At 38.0% G+C, this 11181-nt stretch overlaps 1 pseudogene; it reads left to right on the plus strand.

Moving 5' to 3' along the window:
* Dnajb6-ps (DnaJ heat shock protein family (Hsp40) member B6, pseudogene) lies at positions 2074-3585 on the plus strand (annotated as a pseudogene).

Here is an 11181-nt window from a genome sequence, read left to right on the forward strand (position 1 = left end):
AACCCAGAATTGTTCCTGTCCAAAGGAAAGACGGACAAAAAATAGAGCAGAGACTGAAGGAAAGGCCATCTAGCAACCACCTAGAGATCTATCCTATCTGCAGACACGGAACCCCAACACTATTGCTGATGCCAACACGTGCTGGCTACAGGAACCTGGTATGGCTCTCCCCTGAGAGGTTTTCCCAGTACCAGACTAATATAGATGCAGATATTCACAACCATCCATTGGACTTAGCCTGGTGATCTCTGAATAGATTTTTTTGCTTGTATGTGTATGAATATGTTTCATTGTGTCTAATATCACCTAGTGTATACATTCATGAAGCCATAATTGCTGTCAGGCAGTTATGCTGCTCAATTGTCACAAAGGACACCTGCATACTGTCCATTCATGTCGGCACTGCTACCCAACCCATCTTTATCCAGCTTTCTTCATGGAAACACTAATCTGTTCTCCTTATCTTTATCTTCCCTTTGTTGTAGTTGTTGGATATTATATAAGTTGTAATTACATAAGAGACAAAAGATTAACCTTTATTACTGAAAATGCTACCTGTGAGATCACAGGTTATTTCCTATCAATATTTTCTTTTCTTCACTGTTGAGTAACATTTCATTCTGGGCATGTCTATAATTTACCTATTCAGCCACTGATGAGTGTTTGAGTTCCTTCTAATTTTTACTATACTATAAATAAAGTGGTTATAAACATTAATCTTTGTATAAAATTGCTGGGTCAGATGATATGGCCATGTTTAGTCTTACAAGAAACTGTCTTTTTTTTTTGACAGAGTGACCACCCAATCTTAGACTCTAACCAACAATGTATAAAAGATCAGTTTTCTCTGTTTTACCATAAGTATTGGGTATTAACAAAATTCTATCTAATTTATACCATGTATCATCACTGTGTCCATAAAGTAATTCTGAGAGCTGACATCTAGGGATATCTAAGAAGTTATTGACCATCTCAAGCTGAGAAAACCATAAAATTCAGTCCAAGTAAGATATGCTTCTACTGTGCACCTGATTGAAGTCTTGCCTCTGTGACTGGAGCATCCAAAAGATCCTGGCTTTGTTGTACAAGCGAGCCTTTAACTTTTTATTCTATGTAAATATGTTATTGGAGAAAACAAATATGAACTTTTATCTAAAAAAATGAAACTAGATCTAAATATTTACAGTGTCTGGGTGTCAAACCTTTTGACTTTGAGATATGACAATGTGATCTAGAAATATGTTTGTCTGCATTCATGATTCTACTAGGACACATGCAGCTCACAGACCACAAGCTGAAACATCACATTTAGACCTATGAAATATTTTTCTTTTGTCAGTGAATTAATGTTTTGTCCTACAGCTAAGCTTTAAAATGGCAATATGGATTGGCAAATAGAACTTGCTGAAAAATAATGTGATCTCATTCAAAACTTAATATTAAAACTCATTATAATATATAGAAACAACCTTATTTTTTAAGTATATGAATGCATGTATACTAGCATTCTCATGATGTATACTAGCATTCTTGAGATAGTCTCATGACTATCTCAAGCCTCACATAGGATATCACAATTGGCATCTAGGAATGTGATGAAGTTGTACCACCCAGTATCATTACATCTTAAGCAAGAAAGACAAGACTCTAGGAGAAATCATCAGGAGCATAATGGTTAGAGATAGAGAAACAGGGAGCATGAGTGGGAAACTAAGAACTTCAGAGAAGAACTGATAAACTCCAACATTGCCCTAGGATGCCATCAAGCTATTGTCAGAATGCCACTAAGCAGGATCTTAACTTTTTAATTGTGTGTGTGTGTTTATAAGAATCACATGTGCACATGGTGTCAAAAGAGCATAGACAAGGGTGTCCGACCCCTAGACTCGAACTATAGGTGGTTGTGAACACTAGGTGGGTGCTAGTAACTAAACTTAGGTTCTCTGCAAGAGCAGCAGTTGTTCTTAACCCCTAAGCATCTCTCCAGCCCCCTCAAACAGGATCTATTAGATAATATTTAAGTCTCAACAGAACGAAATTAAAAATTAGAGTTCATTAAGATTTTAATATAAGGCCGCCGCCGCCACCGCCACCAGCGCAGCTGTGCCACAGCCGCGAGGAGACCGGCCGCCTGACTTCCCTCCTCGCTGGCCGCCGTGTCCTCGGATTTATTCCAACAGTCAGTTAAAACATGGTGGATTACTATGAAGTGCTGGGCGTGCAGAGACATGCCTCACCTGAGGACATTAAAAAGGCGTATCGAAAACAGGCACTTAAATGGCACCCGGACAAAAATCCTGAAAATAAAGAAGAAGCAGAAGTTCAAACAAGTAGCTGAGGCATATGAAGTGTTATCGGATGCTAAAAAGCGGGACATCTACGACAAATATGGCAAAGAAGGATTAAATGGTGGTGGAGGAGGAGGTGGAATTCATTTTGACAGTCCATTTGAGTTTGGCTTCACATTCCGGAACCCAGATGATGTCTTCAGGGAATTTTTTGGTGGAAGGGACCCATTTTCATTTGACTTCTTTGAAGACCCATTTGATGACTTTTTTGGAAACCGAAGGGGTCCCCGAGGAAGTAGAAGCCGAGGTGCCGGCTCATTTTTCTCTACCTTCAGTGGATTTCCTTCTTTTGGAAGTGGATTTCCTGCTTTTGATACAGGCTTCACTCCATTTGGGTCACTAGGTCATGGGGGTCTCACTTCATTTTCTTCAACGTCATTTGGCGGCAGTGGAATGGGCAACTTCAAATCAATATCAACTTCAACTAAGATAGTTAATGGCAAAAAAATCACGACAAAGAGGATTGTGGAGAACGGTCAAGAAAGAGTAGAAGTTGAAGAAGATGGGCAGTTAAAGTCCTTGACAATAAATGGTAAGGAGCACCTGCTACGCTTGGATAACAAGTAACTCAACGCACGCATTTAACAGAAATGTTAAACCATAACAAGCACCATTTGAGGAATAACAGGAACTTTTTTTTTGAAGATTTGAAATGAACTCGACTTTCTGTATAACTGTACCTAAACTAAAGTATTTATAAAAAAGCTCATTGGAGCCTCCATCTATCAGATTTTTGAGTTTGTTGTTGGGACCACAAAATAGGACCTTATTTTCTATTTCTTTTGTCCTTAAAATTGTTGTAATCTCTGTATGCACTTTGCTTTAAACCAATCGTAATCTGAGGTGAGCCCTGTGACTTTTGAGTAGTGCTAGGATGAGACTGTCTGTAACACCAGCATGGATCTGCTTCCCATTGTGGTGAATTGTGAGTGAGTAGTGTCAGCCTGCTGTGGACTTAACATTGCCAGATGAATCTACAGAAATACTTCAATTTTATTTTCAGTATTTAGTGATGAAAGCTATTACTGCATCAATGGTAATACATTTCTGGTTTAGTGTACACTAAGGATGTTTTCTAGTTGTGCATGGATGTCGGCAACCTCGTCAGTTTGACTATTGTTTAAATATGTAATGTTAAGCTTAGGTTTAAAAAAGCTGGTAATTTGGGTTTTTGTCATTTGCTTAAAAAAAAAATAAATGCGAATGTGTTTGGTGCATTCTTTCATGAGTGGGGTCTGCAAAAAAAAAAAAAAGATTTTAATATAAATGATAAAGAGACAGTTTTGATATATAGACCAAGGCATTTAGATACATGTTCTGGTGCCAGGACAATGACTCAGCAGATAATCAACTTGCTACCAAAGCTGAAGACCTGAGTCTGATACCCAAAGTTCACAAGAAATAAGGGAAGAACTGACTTCCACAACTTGCTCTCTAACCTCCATACGTATAAGATGGCACACATTCGCACATGCGTAAACTAGATAGATAGATGATAGATAGATAGATAGATAGATAGATAGATAGATAGATAGATAGATAGATAGATCGATAGATAGATAGATCACATATTCTAAGGCACTTGTATAAAATTATGGAAACCACCATATAAATGTTCTTTCTGGGTTATGTATAGAAGGGCGATTTTACTAGATTCTGCTATTCATGCTTCAGTGACACTATAACACTATCACATTATTTCTCTCAAAGTGCTTAAGTTAAAAGTTTGAAGACAAGGAAGACTTCTCTGTAGACAGCAAAGATCCGAATATTTCACATTGTTCATTGGCAGTGAACTTGAGAGATATCTGGCATCTCTTAAACTTCATTTGGACACAGTGCCTTGGGCCTTCCTGTAACACTCAGAAGAGAGGGTTTCAGCTTCCTTGAGTTTCTGGAGCATATGCAGAGATTCAGTGTGACTATGTGCTCGAATACACTGAAGAGAAAACTCTTGCTTCATATTTCTACATAATTCGTTCTCTGGAGTAGTGGGTTTCTATATTGACATAAAAGTTTTCCATTTAGTTACTCTAAACCAAAGTGATACTTTAGCCTCTAAAGTCAAAATATTGAAAGATAAATAATGGAAATTTCCATTAAAGGATAATATACTGAAACAAGCAGAAATACAATGTAATTTTTCATTCTACCTAGATGAATGAGATCTTTAGAATAAAATTAAGAGAATCCTAAACCTTTTGTGATGATGACTTTATCAGAAAATAAAGATGGCATTGTGGTGATATTTAAGGCATTATCATAGAAGACTACTTCATTACAAATACATATGCCCCTGTGGGCATTGTTCTTTTAGTTGTCCTGGGCAATTGCTCAGCCAGTCTAATAAATCTGAACTGCTTTCTAATTTGTGTGTAAAGATGAAGTTATTGGAAACTTATCATGAATACTAAAGAAGAACTCTATGCACTGGGGAAAATGCACCTGTGCATTGCTATTCTCTGGCTGACTCTCTAACTGCCACCATTAATATTTTCTCTGTTTCTCACAGCTGTCAGAACGTGCTGGCTTCTGCTTTATTCTCGGCGCCTAAACCCATCTTTGCTGCTGCATGGTTTGCATGCTAATGCTCAACCAAGGCATATTATTCACTCTAATTTTGATTTTTATCAAAGGCAGGACATGGATTTTAAATGCTACAACAGTTCATACTAATTAGAAGAGCTATTTAACAGCCAGTCTTGAGTTTCTCAAAAACTACGGGATAAATAAGAAATGGGCTTCACAATTAAGATGATAATAAAAACATAGAAATATTTTAAATGTTTATTTTGTGTTTTAAATCCAATTGGGTACTATTTTCAAATATCAGAAATCAGAGGATTATAACCTTATACAAGAGTCAGTCTGAAGATTTTAAGTCAAATGTTACTCTAAGGATTGTTTAGCAAGCATGCAGATGAAGGGCCCTGAACTGTGGGAAGAGTTTAACAGTCTCACTCAAAATCCCAGCACACCTTAAAGGCAGAGTCATGACTTACAGTCACACATACAACCTGACACTAAGCAGAAGGGAAGTCTAAAGCGTTTAAAAATTAAACATACTAGGTGGTTGTTGTTGTTGTTGTTGTTGTTGTTGTTGTTGTTGTTGTTGTTGTTGTTTGAAACAAGTTGCCACCATGTAGCTCAATCTGGACCCAAACTTGCAATCCTCCTGTGTGAGCCTCTGGAATTCTAGAGTTACAAACATAGAGAGTTACACCATACCTGGCTTAAAATATAATTACTATTTTCTATGGGATCAAGTTGCAGTAGCCAAGCTTTCTTCCATACACATGTATTTTTCAGCAGAAACAATAATATCATGTCTTCTATGGAAGATTTTTTATTATTATCTTTAAAGACAAAACAGATTCATTAAGATGTAATTGCATGCTGTACAATTCACCCATATGAACTGTATAACTCTCTGGACTTCACTGCTGTTCACAAATTGCGCCACTATCGGCACAATTAACTTCCAGACATTAATTCATTTTAATCACATGAAAGAGAAAAGCTGAAACTATGAATTGACAGCTTGTCATATTTTTAGCCAGTAGCGTTTAAGATTCTAAGTCCAATCAGAGAGTAAAACTTTCCTTGGGCAAAGTGTTCACATATGTGTCAGTGTTCACCCCTCCTTCTAAGCCTAGTCAACTTGTATTTCTTAAAGCTCACTTTCTTCATACAGGCTCATGTGTACATTATCTGACAACACTGATTGTTCTTGTGAGCACTTACCCTGTATTGTAACTGGGTATACACACCTTACCCTCAGGCTCTGTGGAAGCCATAAATTTTAATGCACCAGAAGAGCTGAAAATGACCACATTTCAAAATATCACCCACATTGCTCCTGTTCCTACCAACCTTATCCTGCCAGCACTGTATTCAAGTTCCAAGGCCAGCCAGGTCCACACAGTCTGTGCCCCAGACAAGCCTGATAAGTGTAGCTCTAACCCCTCCTCAAAGAAACTTCTTTTTTTTTTTTTCAGGAAATGGAGACCATTATAGAAAGCCATAATTTATCAAAATGCAGAAAATAACTGATGATAGGGTCCCTGGTCCTTTGCCCCAGTTAATATATCCACAACACAGCCCCTATACTTAGGGCTCATGGAACATCAAGGAAAAGGGGACAAAACAGTTGTAAGAGCCAGAGAACCAGGACATCTGCCACGTGATTGTATCTTCTAATAATAACAGGGAGCTATTCCCATAAAATCTCAACCATATGGCTACCTAAACAAGACCTGAGCAATTTTAATGCCAGTTGACATACCAGCGTGGATAAGGAAAGTCTCATGGGCCACATCCCTAGATAAAGAGCTACAGGCAATTAATTACTGTTGAGAGAGGGAAAATTAGTCTTCTCCAGAGATGAATCTTGTAATTGGTTACACTTAACGGATTCAGCAGGTTGTATTTACACACACACACACACACACACACACACACACACACGGAGGGGTGGGGGTGACATACTTTTGATAGGAAATTGGAAGCATGGAGGATCTGGAGAGAGGAGACAGAGTGAGAAAAATTTGAAAATACAGTATACATATATGATTTTTTTAATTCAATAAATAAAAAATTCACAGTATTCTGGTGCAATCATTTTCTATTTTGTGTAAAATATTGATAATTTCAGTATTTATAGAATGTGCAGAGCCATGATTTCCACATCAAATACTCCTTGGCAGATACAACTTCACTCAAGTGAATATTTTTTTTCCATTTTTTATTAGGTATTTCGCTCATTTACATTTGCAATGCTATACCAAAAGTCCCCCATAGCCACCCACCCCCTCTCCCCTACCCACCCACTCCCCTTTTATGGCCCTGGCGTTCCCCTGTACTGGGGCATATAAAGTTTGCGTGTCCAATGGGCCTCTCTTTCCAGTGATGGCCGACTAGGCCATCTTTTGATGCATATGCAGCTAGAGTCAAGAGCTCCGGGGTACTGGTTAGTTCATAATGTTGTTCCACCTATAGGGTTGCAGATCCCTTTAGCTTCTTTGGTACTTTCTCTAGCTCCTTCATTGGGGGCCATGTGATCCATCCAATAGCCGACTGTGAGCATCCACTTCTATGTTTGCTAGGCCCAGGCATACTCTGACAAGAGACAGCTATATCAGGGTCCTTTCAGCATAATCTTGCTAGTGTATGCAATGGTGTCAGCATTTGGAAGCTGATTATGGGATGGATCCCCGGATATGCTAGTGTCTACATGGTCCATCCTTTTATCTCAGCTCCACCACCAACAGATTGGGAAAGGATCTTTACCTATCCTAAATCAGATAGGGGACTAATATCCAACATATATAAAGAACTCAAGAAGGTGGACTTCAGAAAATCAAATAACCCCATTAAAAAATGGGGCTCAGAACTGAACAAAGAACTCTCACCTGAGGAATACGGAATGGCAGAGAAGCACCTGAAAAAATGCTCAACATCCTTAATCATCAGGGAAATGCAAATCAAAACAACCCTGAGATTCCACCTCACACCAGTCAGAATGGCTAAGATCAAAAATTCAGGTGACAGCAGATGCTGGCGTGGATGTGGAGAAAGAGGAACACTCCTCCATTGTTGGTGGGATTGCAGGCTTGTACAACCACTATGGAAATCAGTCTGGCGGTTCCTCAGAAAACTGGATATAGTACTACCGGAGGATCCAGCAATACCTCTCCTGGGCATATATCCAGAAGATGCCCCAACTGGTAAGAAGGACACATGCTCCACTATGTTCATAGCAGCCTTATTTATAATAGCCAGAAGCTGGAAGGAACCCAGATGCCCCTCAACAGAGGAATGGATACAGAAAATGTGGTACATCTACACAATGGAGTACTACTCAGCTATTAAAAAGAATGAATTTATGAAATTCCTAGCCAAATGGATGGACCTGGAGGGCATCATCCTGAGTGAGGTAACACATTCACAAAGGAACTCACACAATATGTACTCACTGATAAGTGGATATTAGCCCAAAACCTAAGATACCCAAGATATAAGATACAATTTCCTAAACACATGAAACTCAAGAAAAATGAAGACTGAAGTGTGAACACTATGCCCCTCCTTAGAAGTGGGAACAAAACACCCTTGGAAGGAGTTACAGACACTCAAGTGAATATTTAGGCTACTAATTAGCTCACCATTATTAAACCTCTGGCTCCTCTGGGGTCTTGCAGCATGCCCACAGTCCACCTAGGTAATTCATCCTCTAGGGTTTCCAAGTGCATAGAGTTCGGCAGTCTTACATCACAAATTAGAGGAAGCTCAAGCCTAAAGGACTACAGAGCACACCTGCTGCTCTAATCACATAGAAGAGGCTCCGTGAACAAGAGAAGGGAACATGGCAGGCAAGCTACTTTGAAAAATGCTCTTAATGATATTCACATTAGTGAATTTATAAATAGAATCTGATAAATAAATCACTAACAGATAGCTTGGTAAGAGTTTACGAGTTTCCTTCAAAATAGAGGAAAAAAATTCCAACTGAGTTCAGTTGGTCCTCCAAATCTGTGGGTTCAGTGTTCACAGATTCAGCCAATCACAGATCAAAAATGTTTTTTCTTTAAATTCCAGACAGCTACTTAAAAGTAAATTTTGAATTTTCTGAGTGCTAATACTGAATCATGTAAACTGATGTTCAAGCATTCAATTAGGCATTGTAAGTCCTCTGGGGATTGTTTGAAGCGTAAAGGAAACAGGCATCAGCTCTCAACAAAGTCTAGGCCGTTTCCTTAGGGCACCTGAGCATTTCGTTAGCCATGGGCACCCTGGGTCCTACTCTGCTTGGACATAAACAACTATTTTATCAACTAGACTTTTTGTAGTTATAAACACAAAGAAGATAAATTCAGTTTGAAAAGACATATTTTTTGATTTCTTACACTTTATACTAACTGAAAACTTTGTCATCCAAGGTGTACATGTTGTATATGTGTGTGTGTGTGTGTGTGTGTATACACATATATGTGTATATGAATATATATATGTATATGTATATATATATATATATATATATATATATATATATATATATATATATATATATATGGGCCTACTGTACTTGGGAAAAGAAAGTGGATTGATGGGAGTGGGAGTAAAATCAGATAAGGTAATGAGGATGGATGTGATTGGCTTACACTCTGTACATATATGCATGAAGATATCATGATGGAACCCATTATTATGCACAATTAACTTGCAAATAATTTTTTTTAATTATGAGCAGTAAAACATTGGTAAACTGGCAGAAAAATATGAATATTTTTGTAAATTGTTAAATAACATATTTCTGAGATATCACTAAATTCACTATATTGGACTACTTACAAACATATGTAAAACACAAGTGTATTAGGCAAAAAGAAAATATGTTTTAAAGAATAAGAAAAGGAAAGACCCACAAAAAGTAAGATACAGATTGGGTGATTAGCCAATATACACTAAAAGATAGGAGGGTCAATAAAATTTGTTTGCCTGCCTTTTGCCTACCAGGCATGAAGGGAAGTTTGACTTCTAACTCCATTTTTAAAAAATGAGTTTAGCACAATTTTTATTGTTCTAAAATTAAAACATTCTTACATATCAAGTTTCTTCAGAACCAGAATATGAATATTTAGTGGAATTTCTGTATTGTGCTGGTGGACTGAGGCAAAAGGCAAAGTACACACCTTCAACTGGGAGAGAATCTTGACCTATATAAAGTCACAGTGGCTTTATACATCAATCCCTGTTATTTTATTTGTTTGGGGCTTTCGGTTGTGAGTGGGTCGTGTGTGTGTGTGTGTGTGTGTGTGTGTGTGTGTGTGTGTGTGGTGTTGTTGTTGTTGTTGTTGTTGTTGTTGTTGTTGTTGTTGCTGTGGTTGTTGTTGGAGAAAGGGTCACACTATGTAGTATTGCTGACCTGGCTGGAATAATGTTCACAGAAATTCACCTGCCTCTGGCTCTGTCCCTGTGTGTTCTTAATAATTTGTCTTAGTTTGCATTTCTATTGCTATGATTAATACACCTTGACCAACAGCAACCAGGGGAGGGAAGGGATTTACAGTTTACAGTTTATATTCAAACAAAAAAGGAAGTAGGGGCAGGGACTCAGAGCAGGGACCGGACAGCAGGAACTGAGGCAATAATATGAAAGAGTGCTGCTTACAGGCTTTCTCTTCATGGCTTGTTCGGCCCACTTTCTTATGTAACCCAGAACAACCTGCCCAGTGGTGGTACGACCCACAGTAGGCTAGACCCTCCTACATTAATCATTAATCAAGGAAACACCCTACAGACTTGGGGCAATCTGGAGGCATGTTCTCAATTGACGGTCGTGTTCCCAGATAACTCGTTTTGTGTCAAGCTGACAAAAACCAACCAGGACATCATCACATTGATCTTACAATGAATTCAAGACACAGGAATATAATAACTTAATTTCTCTATTCTGCAAGTTCTTAGAATTACATCTGAACATAAGACAGATAGAAAATGGGAAAACAACCATAATGTATACATAGGTTGTTTGCCAATAAATTAGTAAGGAATAATATACCCTTTAAATTAAATAGTCATTTAACAACATGGTAATTCCTTCAGTGACCTGGAAAATGACGAGTTTCTACACATTTTTTTTAGATATTTTCTTCATTTACATTTCATTTTTATTGGATATTTTCTTCACTTATATTTCAAATGCTATCCCTAAAGTCCCCTATACCCTCCCCCTGCCCTGCTCCCCTACCCACCCACACATTTAATTATATTGCCTACTAACATAAAGACTAAAATACAACTTCCCATTGAAGAATTTTACGTTTCTACAATC

This window comes from Mus musculus, chromosome 12 (assembly GCF_000001635.26).
Source record: "Mus musculus strain C57BL/6J chromosome 12, GRCm38.p6 C57BL/6J".
Classification (NCBI taxonomy): Eukaryota; Metazoa; Chordata; class Mammalia; order Rodentia; family Muridae; genus Mus; species Mus musculus.